The following is a 22,290-nucleotide window of genomic DNA, read 5'->3' on the forward strand; positions in this document are numbered from 1 at the left end:
GTCTGGTCCCATGGATGCTGTGTTTCTTGCCCTGGAGAGTGCTGTTTTCACCTGGGTGTCTGTGATTTTAGGGGCAGCACAATCATCTGGTATGGATATGGGCCCTTTAGGGGGTGAGGGTGGGGTGAAGTTTGCACTGAACCTATCTGCCAGTATATTGGTGATATCAGTTGGTTCTGTGAATTTTGAACCATTATGCTGTAGCTCAGAGCAGATCTGACAGTTGCTGTTTAGGTTTTTGACATAGCTAAAACATGCTTTGTGGTTGTCTTTGGTGTCTTTTGCAATTTTCCTTTCAAAACTCGCCTTAGAGGTTTTTATGAGGGTTCTTAGCTTTTTGCTAAGATTGGTCAGGGAGCCCCTCCATTCCTGGGTTTTTACTCTTTTTTTGTAATAATTTCTTCCTTCTATTACAGAGCTTATTTATGGCCAGGGTCCACCAAACTGGTTTCCTCTTTTTGGAGGAGTGGGTCTTGGTCTTGTTTGGGATAGCATGGTCCATGCACTCATGTAGGTGCTTGTAGAGTGCTTTTGTGTAGGACATAGCAGATTCAATCATACTGACATTCTGCGTGGGAGTAACAAAGTTTGCCACCTCTGTCTTGAATAGTATAAAGTTTGCTTTGGAGAAGTTTTTCACCATGGTTACTTTTGGAGTGGGGGGGTGAGGGTGGTATGTGGATATCTAGGGTGATGAGTTTATGGTCTGATCTGACCAATGAGGAATTTACTACAGGTGTGGAGCATTTGTCCCCCATGTTGGTGATGACCAGGTCAAGTATATTTTTACCTCTTGTGGGGGTGTTTATAAGCTGGTCCAGGGCATTGGAGTTTACGTATTCCAGGAAGCGATGAACAAAGGTATTAGTACTTCCGTAGTTTTCCCAGTTGATGTTTGGGTAATTAAAATCACCTAGTATAAGGGTGTTCGGTTGGTCTCTCATGTTTTCCAGTACCTCGAAGAACGGGGAGTGAGTGTCTTGGGGCAGGGATGGTGATCTGTAGCAAGCTGCAATCTGGATTACAGTTTTGCCCTTTGTCAGCTGCACTTGGAGGATCTCCAAGGCATCATACTTTGCAACCAGTCTGGAGGTGTGGTTATCCTTGATGAATATGGATATGCCTCCTCCCTTTGTATTTTGGTCTGGGTTTTGGGCCAAAATGTGTGGTATGAGTTGTAGCCTGGAATCACTGGGGTGCTCTCTTGGGCCTTGAACCAGGTCTCCATTACATCACAAATATCGATGCTCTCCATATTGAGGAGTGCCTCGAGAGAGTGAATTTTGAGGTTTAAACTTCTAGCGTTGAGCAGCATGATTTTTGATCATTGATGTTAAGAACTTGTATACGGTCCTTTCACATACATTGAAGGTTCAGTGGTTTTGCAAATTTTTACAAGAAAGTAATATGGAACAAGAAAATTTTAACTTATTTGAGGAACTCCTAGAATTATTATTAAAAATAATTATATTGTTTTTGAGGGTAGGCCATGACCTCCTGTTGCAGCTCCCTGTTTGCTAATATCGTAATGATATGTTGGGAGAAAAAGTTTGTTTCTAAAAGCATTTTTTTTATTCTATTATGTTTTATATATATGGTATTTGGATGGTATCTTTTTAGTATGGAAGGACGGCAAAGAGAAATTAGACACATTTTTAGAATATGTTAATAAGAGTACAGATTTTTTAAAGTTTACATCTCAAAGTCATTTATTTTAAATTTCATACCCGGATGTACATCTTGAGAAGGATATAACTCGTAATGTTTATGTTGTTAATATTTACAGGAAGCCAACCTACTCGAATACATTCTTGCATTATAGTAGTGCACACAGCCTGATACAGAAGAAGACTGTCATAAAAGGGCAGTTCATATGGGCTGCTAGGATGATAACTGGAGAAAAGGACATCTTTATTGAATGTGCAAACCTTAATTCTATGTTTTTGAGGAGGATGTATCCTGGTGAATTTATTTATGGTTTAAAGGAAAAAGTTATATGGAAAAGACAAACTGGCTTTTATAAACCGATTCTTGATCAACAGGGTCTTAGCACATCTATTATTCCATCTAGGAGTAGGGACGAGGAAAAATGTGGGTATTCCTTTGTGACAACATTTAATATGGAAAGTAATATTATTAGATGGGTAATACTTAAAAATTGGGAAATAATTAGGAATGATCTGGAGTTAAGGGATAAAATGGAAGTCCGTCCTTGCATTGTTTACAAAAAGGGTATTAGTCTTAAATCCATCATAGAATATCCTATTAACTGTAATAGAAATATTGTAAATGGTGCTATGTGAAAATGCAGTGACTGTGGCTTTTGTAAGTATATTTTAGTGTGTGACAATCTAACCGTTGTTAACTTTAACATTACATTTAAGGATAGGTATGATTGCTCCACTAAAGGGGTCATATATGCTGCAATTTGCCAGTTGTTGTTGTTTGTCTTTTGGCTTTTCCCAGTTAGGGGTCACCACAGTGGAACTCCGGTCCGCTAATGATTGGCAGCAGATTTTCACGAACGCTGAGGTGCCAGCTCGACGTTCAACCTTAAACGAAGGCACGCCCGTTTATGCATGTCTTCCGAATGCCCACCCAACCACGGGGAGGACATGCAGACTCGACACAGAAGGCACTCCCCGCACTCCAGCCGAGAATCGAATGGGAGAACCGCTTGCTGTGAGGCAACAACGCTACCGCTGCACCACCGTGGATGTAGTAATGTTCATTTTTTTATGTACGGAAGGCAGATTGTATGATGAAAGAATGTATTTATGAGCATGTTTATGAAATAAAAAATAAAAACCTATTAATGCTTTTGCAAAACATGTTGTAATGTATGCAGACCATTGTTTTAAAAAATAAACCATGATATATGAAGGGGACCCTGGGCTGCCTATTTAGAAAGGGAAGAGCTTTTTTGGCAGCTGGTGTTAAATGCGACTGAATATCCAAGGTTTGAATGAACACTGTTCAATATTAAGTGTTCTGAAACTGAAAGCATTAAAAAGATAGTAGTCAGGTCTAAACATTCTAGATTGATTTATATTAGTGAGAACCAATATTTATGATGTTTTTAATGTCTGCTTTGGTTTTGGAGGGGCTCGGCACTGATCATTTATTCAGTTGGTTTACTATTGGAGGGTGTTCCTCTAAACTGTTTTTGATTTTTAAGTAAGATATTTAAATGGTTTATTATTTTTAAGTAATTTATCTGAAGAAGTCTTGTAATTTACAATACAAAAGTGCTTATGTACTCTAGTTTTATTATTTTCCTGTTAAAAGTGTGTTATTAAAGTTTGTTTAGCTTCTTCACTGTATTTGATGTACGGGGATTTTTTCCTGCACGTTTGGGTATTTTCAAGAGTAACTTGGACAATTTCATGGGGAACAGGAAATTCACCTCTGGTTTGGCACCTGTATCTCTAATAGACACAAGCAGCCTATAAATGGTTCATCTTCCAGACCCATGCTTGTAAATGTTTCACCTCAGAAGCCCCTGCTTATACTTATTAAGGATACCAGAACTTGCCAGAGATATGGGTTGCATGGCTAGTCTTAAAAAGGCTCTTGTGGTCATTAGCCTAGTAAAAACCTATGACGTTATGAAGCTATTCTCTGTGATACATATCTATCCTTCCAACCTGATCTATTTATTTGCAAAAGAGATTTAGATCTCTTGAGTAAGTGTTTAGGCTCCCATTTGACTTGTAGATGTGCATTAGGTCTGATAGGACAGAGTCTGCCAAGAGTCTGTGCATGAAGCAGAGATCATCCCTCAGTAGTCAGTATAGCACCGAGGAGAGGGACAAGGCTTTAAGAGAGTCTGCTTGGTTACTATAATTTAAGTCCTTGAGTTTCTTAGTATGAAAGCATTGTGGGCATTCAAATTGTGTTAAATGTTTGGACAGGTACATACTGAAGGAGGCATTATACTCAATGATTAAGCTGATAAGTGCAGAACACAGAAGAATGATGCCAAAGATGTTCACTAGATTCATCAAACAAGATCTACCTTTGACAAAGCCAAATTGCTGAGGATAAAGCCAGATAAGATTTTTTATATCATACTTAATTAGGTCAGTTATGATACATTCCATGGTTTTACATTAAAATTATGTGATGGATAGGTCTGTAATTCCTGGGATCAAAGGTGGAGCCACCCTTGAGAAGTGATATCACAACAGCTGTGTACTACATCTGTGAGACAAAGCCAGTTGCTTGACTCAGGTTAAAGAGTTTGAGAAGTGGGTCCAGCAGTGCTTGTTTAAGGCTGTTAATTAGACAACTGAGTATGTTGTCAGGTCCCATGGCTGAAGTGCTCCTTATTTTGGACAGTGCCCTCAGTACATGTTTTTTGATGATTGTTCATGGCTTGATTACAGCATAAGTGGACTTGGTATAGATATCTCTGGTGTGAAGCTGTCACTAAATTTATTTGCCAGTATGTTGGTAATGTCCACTAGATTAGAGTAGGTATTACCATTATGAATAAGCTATCAGTGATTTTAGTTGTTATTTCTTATTTTCCTCACATAACTAAAGAAGGATTTGTAGTTAGCTGGTCTGAGTTGATGGGATACCTTCTTTTTTCTGATTTCCATTTTTAGTTTCTTATTTAACTGTTTGATGTTCTTCAGACTTTGGAGACCTTTTTTTTCTTCTATATAGATTAAGGAATTTATTTTATTACATAATGTATTAATACTCATGGACTACTATGCTAGTTTGCTTTTAAACATTCCCATTTTCTTAGATCTAGTTGAGAGTGATACATTAATACATTTGTCCAGATACAAGTACAACTATTTGCAGTATCGATATTCTGGGTGATACCATTACAGTTGAATTTAGAGACTTCATCATATAACTGTAGTAGAACTGTACGTTTGAAGTCTTTGCATTCTATGACATTTACTTCTAACAGTTTGGACATTTTGATGAAAAAAATTACTTGTTTGGGGTCTGACTTGGACAGTAAGGGGGATACTTTGGGGATGGTGCATACTGTTGCTAACTTTATTTTAGGATCAGGTTAAGTATATTCTGTCCTCTAATGGTTTCTATAATAATTTGGTCCAGGGAGATGTTGCTTATCCTTAATTGGTGTTGTAGGTACCCCAGTTTACCATTGGGTAAAATGACCCAAGATAACAGCATTCCTAGATTTAGGGAGTTCATCAAGAATGTTTAGGAGGGGGCATGGCTAGGATGCTGAACTGAGAGCTGCACTTCATTTCAGCTCTCTTACCTCAATACAATTCCTGACCGGAATTTTACAAAATAATATTTAATTTGAAGAAATATTTATTACTAACTTATTTCTAATAACTTTGAGCATCTATAAGAAACATTTTATTGTCAGAACTTGAATAATTCCTGTCAAATTAATTACTGGAAAATCAGTACCCATATCAGCTTTACAGCATGTCATCTAAGGAATACAGCACAAGACTCTTCTCTCAAAAAAGACCTGCACTCTCTCATTACAAATATACAGGAACTTACAATAAAATAGATACTTTTAAAGAAAAGTGCTCACAACAACTGGAACAGCTTCAAGAAATGTTTACACAGCAGAAAGGACAGATATCACTTATTGAACAGTCATTAAATGACATTGACACTAGAGTCCAAATAGAAGAACAACAAACTGAATTCTTACTTCAACAGACTACATATTTACTAGAAAAGCTTGATGATATGGAAAATCAAACAAGAAGAAATAATATTAGAATATATGGTCTACCAGAAAAATCTGAAGGGGACAATATGATAAACTTTCTTATCAGCTGGATATCAGATGTAACAAAAATACCTGAAGCTCTTTCATATGGTATAGAACGTGCGCATAGATCACTAGCAGCTTCTGGAAATACTTCTCCAAATAAGAACAAGCCAAGATCTATAATTGTGAGACTTTTTCTACACAAGATAAAGATCTTATATTAAGAAATGCTTGGGCAAATTCTCCCATCAAATACAATGATTCATTAATAAGATTTGACAATGATTATTCTACAAAGGTGGTTTCAAAAAGAAAATAATTTCTACCAATAATAAAAACCTTGAAGAAAAAGCAATTGAAAGTCCATCTTTTATTCCCAGCAAGACTGAGAGTTTTTCTACCAAATGGAATAAAAATCTTTGAAACAGTAGATTCAGCAATAAAATACCTTACCAACAACAACATCCTAACACATGAAGAATTTATGGACTGGACAATAAGTACACCGAAAAGAAATGCTGAAGTAAATAATTGGAAAACTGTTGAGCAAAAGAAAAGAAAAACTAAAGGACAAATAATCTTACATATGTTATATTCTGTAAAAATTTAAATAAGAATACTAACAACAAAAGAAAAGTTCTTACTGTCTTCAAGTTACACCGAAACAGGTACTGTTTTCAATTATACTTTAAATGTCAAAATTAGCATAAATTTTACTACATTTATCTCAAATCACATCAATATACTAAGCATAATTTAAACATTACTCTATTTTTCATTGTTGTCCATCTATTATTTTCATATTCTTAATCATAGTAATCAACGCATAATAATGTTCTCAAATATTTATTTATTTATTTGTATATTTATTTATTTATTTTCTCTCTTTGTGTTTTGTTGTTTTTATTTTTCTTTTCTTTTTATAAAGTCTTCATTAACTTATAATACTTTAATCAGTATATGGTTATATTGCTTAATAGGTATAGTAATGGCTGCTATATAACTTATTATCAGTTACATCCCTGATGGCATTACTTTTTATAAGTTAAAAGTGCCCCTGTTTGGATAAACACTAATGCTGGGCGAAAGTGTGTTGCTTTTGAAATGAGGTATATTATAAGACTACTTTAAATAATCTTAAAAAATGTTCTGCCTTTGACTCATATGCACATATTGATATAGTACAGTGAAAAAATATGTTTTAAGTGATATTGCAGTGCATGGATCACCATAGCTATCCTCTGATGTTAGAGGAAAATCAGGCTTCTTAATCACCTTTCTGACGTAATAAAGGTGTTACCCCATAGTGTAAATACATTTTGTCTATTTACTGCAAAGTGGGTTAGGAATTTTAACCTGTAACATTTTCATATATAATAGTTTAAATCTTAGCAGCTTCCATTATTTTGATATGTTCTCCAGTATACTTTTTAGATACAATAATGAGAAGCTCCGGATGTTTAATTCTAAACTTTGATTCAATCATAAGATTAAATTATTGGTGTTAAGTAAGCCAAAATTATATCTCCAACACTTACTGTCAGCAGATAAACTCACTGGTTAAGTGTCAGTCTAAGCTGTAAGAGTTAATATGTGATATACATAGATGTTTGTTTTGAAAATGTGGTCAAGTGCACTGTAGTTTTACCTCTGTACTGTGTCTTTTTGATTATACAAAGTCCCTCTGAAAGTTGATAAAAGTGTTAACAACAAAACACTCAATCAGGTAACAACATTATAAGTCGTCTCTTGGATAAGAGAGATGTCTAAATTTTGATCTTGTTGTCTCCAGCCATGGGAATTGTCTTTGAAAAGCTGAAAAATGCAATCAGAGAAACACAGTTAATGTCTACTAAAGAAATATTAATATACTTGTAGATTGTATTGCATTTCAATTTATGTTAAACATGAAATATGATGTGGTTTCAGAATTATTCATGTTTTTATTCCAATATGACTTTGCAAATACTAATTTAAACACTGGTTTCGGACTTGAGTAGTCTAAAACATTTACACAACAATGGTATTGTATTATATACTAATGTCAGTAAATAGTTTTCAACAGATGACTGCAACATACAGTTATAGATTTTAACATGATGTTTATTAATACACGAAAATATTTTGAAATGATACTACCTTAATCTAAATATTTGTACCTTTTTGAAACCTGATTAGAAATAAGTATTATTGAATTACAATAAGAGTAAAAATATATTTATATATTTTAGCTGATTAGATTATCTTAATATATTATTCAATTATCTTTATTTAAAAACTAAGAGGATAAGAGAAACTGATCCAAATATTATTTGTGAGGGTAGAAAGTTTGTTTGATTAGATTCACTAACCAAACAAAGAGGTATATTACCTCATAGCGATAAGGAATGGTTTTTAAGGTTAAGCATTACAAGTTTGGAAGTTCTTTGTTTTTTTTGTATTCTATCACGTTGGTGTCACTCAGAAACATGCAAAAATCATACAAGAAACACTTTTTGAATTCTGTATCCAAGATGGAACTAATAATAAACAATATTTATATAAACTCACACATAAAACAAACTCAAAACTAGGAAATAAAATGTTTTTCCATAAATGTTAATGGTCTAAATAATAGTAATAAAAGGAGATGCCTATTCAAGTACATAAGCTTACATAAACCACAAATAGTCTTCTTACAAGAGACACACTTATGAGATAGAGGTATAAACAACTTAAAAATTAATAATCACACAGTACTAATAAACTCTCAATACAAAACAAAAAAAAGAGGAGTAGCTATACTACTTCGCAACTCAGCTATAACACCTAAAATAATTACTACTCATCAAGATACATCAGGTATGTTTTGTCTAGCTTCAATAGAATTAAATAAGAGAATCTATACATTAGTAAATCTATATTGGATCCCAGGACTAGGATTAAAAACAGTTAAACAGCACTTTGAAGAGATAATTCATTTAACTAAAGGTAGCCTGATATTGGCAGGAGACTTCAACTGTCTAATGAATGAAAAAGATACAGATTCTAAATCTAAAAGAAGAAAACAACCTATCTCTAAAGCACTATCAAAAGTTATAGATACATTGTATTTAAAGGATATAAATGAATTTGCAGAATCAGACTCACTAATCTTCACATTTTATTCTCATAGATATAAAACTAACTCTAGAATTGATAGAATATATGTTGCCAATGACCTAATAACAAAAAATTGACAAAGTCAAAATTATAAATTGTCCCTTATCTGATCATAATGCCATAGTCTTTGAGATAGAGCTTACACAATTTTATTCAAATCCCATTACTAGGATACCTTCCTATATCACAAAGTTGATAGATTTCAAAGAATATTATGAATAAACAATCAAAAACTTTCTAGAAATAAATTATACAGAAGATATTTCAGAAATATATGTCTGGGATTCATTAAAAGCAGTTACATATGGGAAAATATTATCCTGGTACATAAATAAAAGGAAGTTATGGATAAAAGATATGCTAGACTTACAAAACAAAGTGGATAAATTAAAACTGGAAATACAAAAGGGTAATACTACTCAAGTTCAAGAACTTACACAAATCAATAATAAGTATACAGAATTGTTACATCATAAGATTATGATTAACTTAGAAAAGATAAAAATAAACTCATACTCTACTAATTCAGCACACCTGAGACACTTAACTAATAGAACAAAAAAAATAAATCAAATCTAAACAAATAAAAGAAATATTTATTCCTAATACTAACAAAAGAGTTACAGAACTAAATTATATTTTAGAAGCATTCAGTCTCCAATTTAACATTGATAATTCCATAAACACTCAAGATACACATACTAAGGATATAAAAAATATTTAGAAAATAATATTAATATTAAATTAACACAAGAACAAATAGACATTATAAGCAAACCAATCCATATGACAGAATTAAAATCACAAATTAAAAAGCTCAAGACAAATAAAGCACCTGGCCCAGACAATATGCTACCAGAAATGTATAAATTAATACCCAATCAAGCCATATCATTATTATTAAAAGTACATGATATAGCCAAGAAAGATTTGAATATACCACCATCTTGGAAATATTCATTGATATCCCCAATTATCAAACCAGATAAAGATGAGAAGCAATGTTCCTCATACAGGCCAATATCATTACTCAATATAGACTATAAGATGTTTATGGCTATATACGCAGATAGGATCAAACACTTTCTTCTTTTCTTAATTCACAAAGATCAAACAGGTTTTATTAAAGGAAGAAATACTTCAGATAATATTAAAAGAATACTAACATTAATAGACTATAGAAAACATAAAGTCCTAGATTTAAATGTAATCTCATTAGATATTAATAAAGCTTTTGATTCGGTTAACTGGAACTTTCTTTCATTAGTTTTAAAAGAATATAACTTTCCTTCTAATTTTAATAATCTTATCCAAATACTATATGAAAAATCTACTGTATATGTTAAACTAGGATCGCATAGATCAGGCCCTATAACAATCAAAAAGGGAACTAAACAAGGTTGCCCTTTATCACCATTGTTATTTGCATTATTCATAGAACCCTTTGCAAATCAAATCAGAGCAAACAATAACATAAAGGGCATTTGTATTAATAAAATGTTAAACCTTAAAATTCAACTCTTTGCTGATGACATACTATTAACTCTCTCAGATGCAAATGAGTCTTTGAATGCTCTATTTAACTCCAGGAATACATTTCAAAATATTTCAGGCTTAAAATTTAACGAAAACAAAACTAAAATTATGCCCTGTAATTGTAAAAAAAAAATAATATAAACAAAAGATTTTCCAAATATATAGTAGCAGAACATAAATTATTATATCTGGGAATAAAATAACTCAATGAATTAACAGATTCTCTAATATTTAACTATAATAAAATACTAGACAAAATAGAACAAACAATTGGTTACTGGAATAAATATATCTTTTCAATGGCAAACAGATTATATCTTATTAAAATAATCATATTTCCCAAAATATTATACTTAATACAAAATTTTTCATTGCCACCTCCCAAATATATTATTCAAAGATACAATAAACTAATTTTAAATTTTCTATGGTTTCCAAATAAACCCAGCATAGCCTTAAATAAACATTTAGCAGATTGGGAAGATGGTGGAATTAATTTACCAGATATTGATTTATATATTACCTCATCCGTTATTAAAAACATAACACTATGATTAAATAATTCATACACACCTATATGGAAACAAGCCCATGAACAGATTTACATAGAAATCAATTATAATCACATACAAGACAACTTAACAGTAATATCATCACCCCTTATATGGATGTTAAAAGATTATTTTTTAGGGAAAAGGAATAATATTAATAAATTGCCGTCAGACTATATAAGCTCTACACTTTCAGTGTTCAAAACATATATAAACAAAATACCAAATATTAGTTCTTGGATTTTTCTTATTTTCCCTATAGCTTTTACACCAAATATTCTAGATACATTCCAAATATCTAAAATAAATATACTTAAAGAAGAAACATTACTCTTTTGGCATCAACTTATAGAGAAAGGGAAAATTCTAACAAATGAATAGATAATTTATAACTATAATATAAATAAAGACAATTGGTTGTTTTTACAAAATCTAAGGCATTTTCTTATAAATAAAATAGAACAAATGCAACCTTCAGTTAGATATGAAGCTCCAAAATTCATTGAATACCTTATTCTTTTCACAAAATAGCCTTTTCAGGGTACAGGTTATTTGTCTAATATCTATAAAAGTGTTAAAAAAAACAAAAAACTATCATGAAAAATCACACTGGGATTATTATACTTTAATAAACAACCATCCTCCAATTGAAGAAGAAAAAAGTAATATTCTAAAATCTTCCAAATTTTCTACATTATCAAAATACTGGCAATTATTCACTTGGAGATATCTACACAGAAGATTCTATACACCACATAGGTTAGCCAAAATGTATTCTATTGAAGATCAATGTTGGAGATGCCATACCAAGATAAAAGCAGATTGGCAGCATGTTTTGTATGAATGTATAAGTCTCAATATGTACTGGAAATCCATTAACATTTTTTTCAGACTGTTTATAATGATAATTTTCAATTAAAAAAGTCTTTAATTTTACTCCTATTCCAAACTGTGTACCAAAAAAGATACTAAAATCCTATGGTCGTCATTGGCAATTTCACGTAAAATCATAACTATACACTGGAAAAATTAGGCTTCTCCTATATTCAAGGAATTTGAGAATTTAACAACAGCAGTTGCTCACATGGAAATATTAACAGGGAAGTCCAGTTTGGCATATACCATACAAAGCACCTTTAGCAATTGGAGAGACTTCAGAGGTTTCTAACCAAGAAGATCGAGGGACTCCAGCACATGCCAAACACAGACTAACTAAAGTCCCTGTCACTATACTGTGTATCATATAAACTTCTTAGGGGAGACTTATGCCTGGCTTACAGAGCAATCTCAGACTCAAACCTAATGAAGCTGCTGCATATCCATAAATCAAACAGGATTACAGCTACCCATTCCAGGAACCTAAATATGGCCTGCAACTTAAATAAGATATGCTGTTGAGACAGATTTATATGCCAGTGACTGGAATAGGCTGTAAATTCATGTGAAGCAGAACACCTCTATGACACTGTTCAAGATGAAGCTGGATGAGTGGATTTGGCACCATAAATTCTTATCGGGGATAGCGCCATCAACCCTCCTGGACATGGGCAGTTGGCACTAAATGCAGTCCTGGATATTGACTAGCATATCTATGGTATAATATTGGAAACATCAGAAGCATCTCTAACAAACTTTCTGACCTACACGCATCTATAACTCACTACTCCCCTGACATTCTAACCATTACCGAAACATGGCTAAAACCTAGTACCCAAAATGAAGAAATTCTCCCACTCGGATATAATATCCTAAGATTGGATAGAGTGGACCAAAAGGGAGGTGGAGTTGCTATCCTCTATAAAAATACAATCAACTTCAAACCTCTACAAATCCCCATACCTAAATTTCAAAATGACGAAACCTTAGGTTAAACCCTAAGCATAAATGGCACAAAAACTATCATTATTCTCTGCTGTTATAATCCCCCAGGTAATAACTCCCCCATCATTGAAGAAATGTTACAATGAGCCATAGATAATTTCCCCCAAGAAACCATCTTACTAGGTGACCTGGACACTGATTGGTCAGCCTGTACCTCTAACAACCCCAATAAGTATATTAATCTTTACAATTTTACCCAATTTATCCAAAAACCCAATAGAATTGACAAAAACACCCACAAACAGTCTATTCTAGATTAGACACTAGTTAACTGCCCCAAACAAAACTATCAGGTAGGATGCCTTCCTGATGGTCTTAGTGACCATCTCCCACCTTCCTCTTGAGGAAACGTACCAACATAGCCAAACCCATTGTTTTTAGACAAGTCAGAGATGATTGTAAACTAAATATACAAGAACTAAACAGTATTCTGAAACATAGTAACTGGAAACCACTATAAACCCTAAATCTAGACCAAGCCATTAACTACTTCAGCAATATTCTCATCAATATCCTTGATAGACTCGCACCAATTAGGAAAATAAGAGCCAAGTCAAACTATGCACCATGGCTAACTAGGAAAACTAGAGCCCTTCTAAAGTCAAGGAATAAGGCTTGGAGAATTTGGAAGAAATACAATACTAGCCTATCCAAACAAACTTACCTACAACTTGGAAATTAGGCCAAGGGACAAACTAAACTCGATAGACAAAATAACTAACTCAGTATCCAAAACAAACATTCAAAAGATCCCCAAAAGTTTTGGCATGCAATTAACTCTCTCCTAAAACTAGGCAAAACTATCACTCCCACTCCTAACTCCATGAATGACAACAAGGACATTGCCTCCCAATTCAATCACCACTTCACAGAATCCATCTTAACACTATCCTCCCAACTATCCAGAAACAGCTCTACATATAACCCAACTAAATGCCCTGACAAGATCCCATACTTTAGGCTCTCACCTGTTCCCACCCCAACAATTAAAAAACACCTCCTAAAACTGAAACTTTCCACCTTTGCCTCTGACAATCTACCAGCCAACTTCCTAAAAATAGCTGCTGAATCCTTATCCTACCCTATTTCTATACTTATCAATCACTCCATACAAGAAACATATGTCTCACAGCTATGGAAGGTATCATACATTATTCCACTACATGAAGGCAGAAACTCTTATGAATACTCAAATTATTGCCCCATTGCCATTATACCCCTCTTATCTAAAATACTAAAGAAATGTATACATTCTCAGGTAGCATAATTCCTAAACTCACACCATCTCCTCTTCCCCACGCAGCATGGCTTCCGACAACACCATAGCACAACCACCGCTCTGCTCTTTTTCACCAATCTGATCAACCAACATAGAAATGATAATAACTTTGTATCTATAATATTTCTAGACCTCTCCAAAGCATTTGACATGGTTTCACATTCCTTACTACTAGACACCCTGACATCCCTGTCCTTTGCCTCTTCCACTATAGCCTGGTTTAAAAGCTTTCTGTCAAATAGGCAACAATCTGTCCGATGACAAAGTGTACTATCCCCCTTACTCCCAATTACCATAGGTGTACCACAAGGCTCCATATTAGGCCCACTTCTTTTCTCCATGTTTATCAATAATCTCCATACCACCACACAGCATGCTTCACTTATCCAATACGCTGACGATTTAACTGTTATCTGTTCAGCTCCATCACTTCCCACCCTACAACTCACCCAGGAATCCTTTAGCTCTGTGGAAAGTTGGATCACTTAGATTCAACTTATCCTAAACCCTAATAAAATCAAATTACTACTTTTCACCCCCAACAAATTCATTTCCATCCCTCTAGCCTTCACTATTTCCTCCAAAAATGGCACTATTATCTCCCTCTGACCATACCAAACTCCTAGGTGTTGAAACTGATAAAAATCTACACTTCAATGTCCAAATTTCACAAACTATCAGAAAAAGTGCATAAAAAAAGGAAACACTATATAGGCATAGGAAATCCCTCTCAAAGCAAGCACGGATTACCCTAGCCCAAACTCACCTCTTGTCTACCCTAATGTATGCTGCTCCCTTTCTTACCCAGCTTAGAAAACTTGACCTTGCCAGACTCTAATCATGTTATAATAAAATTGCCAAGTTTGCAAACAACTCCACCTCTAGAACCCACCATTGCCAGGCTCTAAGGGAACTGCAATGGTTGGAACTTCCCCAGCTACTAACGTATCACCAATTATTCATTGCCTACAATGTGGTAACACATCCAGCAAAAACCCCCTAAACTAGGCCAACTTTTCAGCCACTATAATACAAATCGTCCTCTCCGATCTTCCGACAAACCCCTCCTCTGTATCTCTAGGGCTGTATGTAATACTGCAGGAAAAGCACTGTTCTCCCACTCCATAGCTAGAACATGGAATAATCTCCCTCCTGCTCTGATTTCTGCCCCTACCTCTTCTCACTTTAAAAATTCACTTAGAGCACAGTTAAAGAATAAGTGGCTATGCCCGTGTATTACATAAGTCCTCAAATTATTTCACTTATATACCTCACTTCCTAATATACCTACTGTAATATATAATGCAGTCTAGGTCTTCTCCTAATGCTGATTGAATGTATATACTTATTATGTTATTAATCATGTGTAACTATTTTCCTGTATATATATATATATATATATATATATATATATATATATATATATATATATATATATGTATATATAGGTCTTGTTATGTCTTCTGCTGTATACTGTATTTTAACATATTGTTTGAAAATTCTCTGTATACTGTATTTTATCATATTAAGAAAATTACTTTCTGTGGAGCTTTTCTCCCCAGGCCTCTGCTGAAAATGAACCTGTGTCCAGTCGGACCACCCCAGTTAACAAATGTAAAATAAAATAAAATAAATAAAATGAATCAGCAAAGTTTGAATGACCTCTGGGTCAATAGCCTAATAAACTCTTATGATCCTATTATCTTATGAGTGTCTCTCTGTATCTGTCTTGAGATACTGTGGTCTCTAACAAATATGGATACACTACCACAGTTTTCCTGAGCTGTAGATGAGTGGTAAACACAAAACCCAGGTACTGTTCATACTTTGACAATAGTTTACCAAATACAAATCAGAACACACAATTTAAGGCATTGCTCATTAAGAAAACTATACAACAGACTCTACTAGAGAATTTATTGAAAATGCACATCTACTCAGAAAAATCATAACAGTGTACACGGTGAAAGAAGTTTTATGTGTTCAAACATAGACAATGACTAATTAAATACAAACCAGTGTGCACAACGTAATGGCACAGAAAGCTAATTAAATTTCAGTGCAATAGAATTTACCTATTGATTAGATTACTATTGCTAAAGTTCACAGTATCCATATAACATAATAAAAATATAACAATATTGTACCCATAAAACATAATTACAGTTGTTTATCTTTTCAGCTTTTCCCAGTTAGGGGTCGCCACAGCAGAACTTTGGTCCGCTAATGATTGGCAGTAGATTTTTAATGGTGCCGAGTTGCCAGCCCGACACCCAACCTTCAGCAAAGGCACGCCCATTCACGCATATCTTTCGGAGGCCACTCGACCGCGAGGAGGACATGCAGACTCCACACAGAAGGCACTCCAGCTGAGAATCAAACAGGAGAACCCCTTGCTGTGAGGCAACAATGCTACTGCTGTACCAAATAACAGTATAACAGTATTGTACCCATATAACACAATAACAATATAACAGTATTGTATCCATATCACATAATAACAATATAACAGCATTGCACCCATATAACATAATAACAATATGACAGTATTGTACAAGGTTAAAGAAGATATTGTTCACTCTCAGATAATAATTTAAGAAACACAAACTAATGTGCACAAACAAGACACAAATAGCTAATTCAAACAATCTACAGTAGAATATATCACTTTACTGACTGAAAATGCTACAAGTCAGTGTCCAGGTTGCATTCTAAGAACCGATGATCATTCCAGGTCAGGTTTATAAGGAGGTTGACACAGCCATATTACACTTCATTTTCTATGAAAGAATGCAGGCTATAAAAAGGAAAGCAAATACAATTTCCATAATATTTAGTTAGGAAGTATTTCCATGACTTAGCAGTTGTGAACTGATTGATAACTTCATTCAAGTCATGTTGTTCAAGTAAATCATTTTCTATGTTTAAGAGTAACAGTGCACATAAATGGTCCTCAGTTATTGTAAGCCAAAATGTGTTTATTATGAGGGTCATCCTGCTTATTGGATCATTTGTCATAACAGTAAGTCACCATCATTTGCAAAATCCACAAAAAACATTTGGCAAGGCTTCCTGAAGGTCTTTCTTATAAAAATGACTACTTCAGAAAGCGGTAAGTCATGTTCTTTTGCCTTAGGAAAGTTAATGAATTGCACTATTTTCTCAGAAAAGAACTCAGAAGACAAGTTTGACTTGTATCTCTGATCTAGGTTTTGAGCTTTCTGATTCCTTTTCTAGTTTATTGGATTCCACTAGCACTTAAAAGTGATTACAAACACTATGGCACTGTGAAATCCTTTTGGCCAAGGCCATAATGATATGATAACCAAGTTTTCACTTTTGAATTTTTCTCTTCAAGTGAAAACATCTCCTTCATGTTGTACATCATTACAGTGCACATTTCTGTTTTTCTTCCTTGATGGCAGATGGTTATAATCTAATGTACCACATCTCTTGTTCACGTCTCAGATGCTTGAAAACTGTCATGTTCTCAAGCTTTATAATAGAGCTTAATACCTGGCTCCATGGTGCAGACAGATAAAGCCCTGACTGTATCCCCAGACAACTCGTGTTTGGCTAGAGACATGGATGCCAGAGAGACTGTATTGGGAGGATAGGCATGAGCTGCTGACACTGACTCACCCATCCTAGAGGGAAGCAGCTCTGTTCAATGCATTGGTGACACCTGTAGGAACGCAGGTGTATCATTTCAGCATTAGGACCCAATTGCACCTGCACTCTAAGTGATGTGCCACTTGGTCAGGAGGTGTGCATCTGAGAAGCATACATGCACCTTCTGAGGCATCTACAAAGGAGGCGAAAAAGGCACAGAGAGTCGCAGATAAACCAACAGGCTTTAAGTCAAAAGTAAAAACTCACAAAATTACCAACGATAAAAAGCAGTGAATGAAGCGCTTTTCGTCCTACTCACTAGCAGGATTTCTTCAGATCTGTGACTCTGTGCCTTTTTCACCAGTTTGTTCACTCTATCTCTCAGCAGTTTGCATCTACAAAGGAGTTTGAAAGGCTGCCTCAGGAGTAGACAAAGGACAGTCCACAAGATCTGCAGATTGACCTTCTCCCTAACACCTGACTCACCTACACCAGGAAAGAAATATGGCAAAGGGCTGTTGCATGAAGGATCAAATGGATCAGTTAGGTGCAGAAAAGGATCCAATAGGCTAATATTGCAATTTACAAAACAAAACATTTGTACAGACCTTTAAAGCTCATATGCTAATTTCTGATCAGTTTTGGTGTTTTCCATTGATTTATTTGTTGTGATAAATCTTCTCAGAATGGTGTTTCATAGGGAGAGAAATTAAGTTTCCAGTAGCTCCATATATTAGAAATATTATTTGGTTTTATACCTTTTTGAGCTTTTCTGACACATCTCCCCTAAGATTTCCTCCAGGTCACTTTTGATTTCTAAGTAGTTCTTATGCAGAGCCCTTGTATGAATGACTGTAGACCTTCATGTATCAGTTACTTCAAAGTCATCCCTTTCTGTTTTTCTTTTAACCATTTACTCAAAACTGGCCGATGCTAAGTACTGACTGAGAAAAATGAGTACAATTTTGGAAGAAAGTCAACAGCCTCCGCACAGAAAACAAAATAAGAACTTACCAAGTTCAGAGAGTGTACAGAACTAGGTACAAATACGACAGGTGGATTTACTGCTCCTAGACTTGTCTGTATGCCTGAGAAGTGCCCAGCCATACTATTTGTAACAACAATTCATAACATCAGTTAATTCTGCTGTAAGTACTGAAGCAATGTGTTTGAAAATTCTTCAGCCCCGTGGCTGGCAGTCTGCAAGAAATCAAAAATATTCTTCTGCGTGTTTCATTTTATACATACCTAACTCAAAGTGTCCAAGTTTTTCCAGGAAAGTCCCACTTTGGAAGTCTCTGTCCTGGAATCCCGGACATTGTCTTTGGGACACAAAAATGTCCCAGTTTAGACCACTAAGTCTGAATGGTGACCTGACTTCTTGGGGTGGCCAATTCTCCTGCTTTCCCATCGTGAGCAGTTCTGGGGACTTTGCAATTTTTTGGGGATGCCATTGGGTATAGGGTAAGGTCAGATGCCTTCACCCTGGCAGGAATCTTCCATGACCTGCCACCATCTATCAGTCACTCCCTCAAGGACTTCCATCATGGGTAGCTCTGCCTGACCCCACTCACCCAGGAAGGAGTTCTTCAGGCCCTGCATCCATCTGCCCGGCACTCGCTTACTGACTTCTATCAGGGTCGACCCTACAGGCCTCCCCTTCAACCTGGCCAAGAGACCTTCCCCAGCCACATCCCTCCATGTCGAGGAACTTCACTGCCTCCATGTCTCCTACAAACTGCCAAATCAGTTTTACTTTGCACCTGGGGCTTTCAAACTTGCAAGGAAGATGACCCTGGTTCCCCCCATCTCTGCACTTTTTCCAGCACACCTCCATCTATCTCCCTTATGGTGCCAGGCGCCGACAAATGTGCATCGCTTTGAGCCTCCTGGCATGTGGCCTCTTGCCTCCTGGGTGGTGCTGTTCACAGAGTGGCATCCCCACAGTGCTGGGTGAAGGACAGGAGGCCAACCTGCCAGCCCCGGTATGAGATGACATGGCAGCCATATCTCCACTCCCATAGGGGCCAGAAGAATGGGATTGCAGACCAGGCTTCTCAGGGTGGCCCTCAAGTGTCCCAGATTAGGTCCTGTAATAAAATGGTCACTTTGACCTAGCTTGCACAGCCTTCTGATCGACATGAGTTATGTCTGGTGTTCAATCAACAGAAATTGAAAAAAAATTTGACTTTTGTAACTTCATTCACTATAGTTTCTCTAACACACTTTAACATAACTTGCAGAAATTCTTCAAAAAGAATTGAGAATAAGTAAGCTGGCTTTCCCTCAGCAACATTAACAAATGTTTCAATACATATTGTCATAAAACGGGTTCAATTATGCTGCTTGTTCCATGCCAGCAAGGAAGTTACCATTGCATTTTGATCCACAAGGCTTATCACCATCTGCTCAGATGGCCAATAAAATCAACAGCTAGGTAATACAATACCTCACACATTCATTCATTCTCCAAAGTGTAGCTCACACATTCACATTCTTTTAGCCTACTGCATACCTTAAGAAAGATTTTTCCATGTGAGCTTTGCCTTAGATAGTATAGTTTCTCCCTTTTGGTTTCTTCCAGTCACTAAAACTACAAAGCTGAGAAACTAGATACTTGCATGCTGCCATTAGAATACAGAAGAAACAGTATATGGATTACTATGAGGGACTACAGAGTAACCACATCTGCAAATGTGTCTCACCATTTGGTTGCTGGAAACACAGCAAGTGATTTAAAAAATTGTATAAATGCCACTTGCCTTGGTGTTGAACCTTGTACCTCTTGGACATAGACTCAGAATCGCTCTTATTTTGGCAAGCATTTGGTCCATTCTCTGTACAGAAATCCATTGTGACAAAGTTTACTGGAAACCACTACACATAATTTGTTCCCCTTGGCCTAGGCTTACTATGTATAATTAAACTGATGTTCCAATGTTACTATATGCATCATGACATTTGATGAGTCAAGTACTGCAGTGCATATTCCCACTTGTCTACACATATGTATTTGGACAATTTTTTAATCAAAAGCCTCGTAAAACCACAGCCTAAATAAATTTAGTAGTTCCTACCTTGACATTATCTTGGAGTAATGTGTGTTGCTTCCATAGACTTTAATGTGCCACATTCATGCATGTGTAGTAGTGCGCCCTTAAAGTCTATGGATGCAACGCAAATGTTTCCTGCACTGGCATCACTAAGGCTAAAGTTTGCTGTTTTTCCTCAGTGATGTCATTGTATGGAAATTTTTTTTTCTGAAGTGTTTCTCTTAAAAAAAAGATGAAGAAAATGCTCTGTAATGGGTCAAGGTGCTGTTCAGCAGTTTTTTCTCCACATGCCGTAGTGTAAAGGTAAGATTAAATACAATGGAAAATCACTTTAAATAACACTGGCCTTTAGTCATGGGTTTTATGCTGCATTTCAGCACACATTTGGAACATTTTGGTAAAGTCAGTAGTGTGAAGACAGTATTTTCAAAGGTATCCCTGCCACTTTTTTTATTTCAATAGGTTCATACTTGATTAATGACCACCAGGGCCTGTATAAGCCTAGCTGTGCAACCCAAATGTATCCCCCAAGTTATTGTGCTTTGATATTATTATAACGGGTATATATTATTTAGGACATGATTTAATGGCTGCCTCTTTCCATAAGAGACCTAGGTTCCAGACTAGGGGTGAATTTCCATTTTCCTATTCACTAGTTCATGTTATGCTTGAATAGAGTAAGGGAAGAGCTCTGCTTCACATAGATGGGAAGATTCCAGAGAAATGGAATTCTTTGAGAGACATACCTCTCACTTCAACATGTTGTATTTATGTTGTAAGCAAAGTTTAGGTTCTTATATCTAGCAGTTCTGATGTTGTTCACTCTGTGGATGTGCAAAAGGTCTATCAGAGCAGGATCCAAGGATGCCTTGTATGCCAGGAATAGATTACCTCTCAGCAGTCTGTACAAAACAGAGTATAACGTTAGGGTTTTGAGATGCAACACACAGGATATTATGTTGTTTACACCCTGTATGCCTTCCATTTGAAGAATGTCCCTGGTTGGGTACATACCAAAGGAGGCGTTGTACTCAAGGATGGGTCTGATGAGGGCCGAATACAGTGGTACATTGACTTCACTTTACCTAAATTCCATGCTCTTGCTTTTAAGTTGAGAGATATTGAATGATTTCCTTACTACCTTATACACTGCAGAACATCATCCTGTTTAACCAGCCTAGAGGGATACTTCTTACTGATGTAGACTGAGACATTTAAGTGCCACAGCATAACTTGGAATATGTGTGAGGTGTATACTATGTGTGGTAGGTGTATTTTATGTGTTTCTGACAACCTGATTGTTATTATGTATGCTTGTATATGAAAGTCATTCTTACAATGACATTGTGTATATGCATCTCTCACATACTGTATCTGTTTCTTTAAGAATTAAATGGTTGTCAGTGAGCATGAGGCAATTGCTACATTGTCTCAAGATACCATTATCCACCAAACTGGTTGCAGAGAATTTGGGAAGGTGAATATCCATGATGTCAGGTCCTTTAT

This window comes from Protopterus annectens, chromosome 9.part0, assembly GCF_019279795.1.
Source record: "Protopterus annectens isolate FY-2018-M chromosome 9.part0, PAN1.0, whole genome shotgun sequence".
In the NCBI taxonomy this organism is placed as follows: Eukaryota; Metazoa; Chordata; order Ceratodontiformes; family Protopteridae; genus Protopterus; species Protopterus annectens.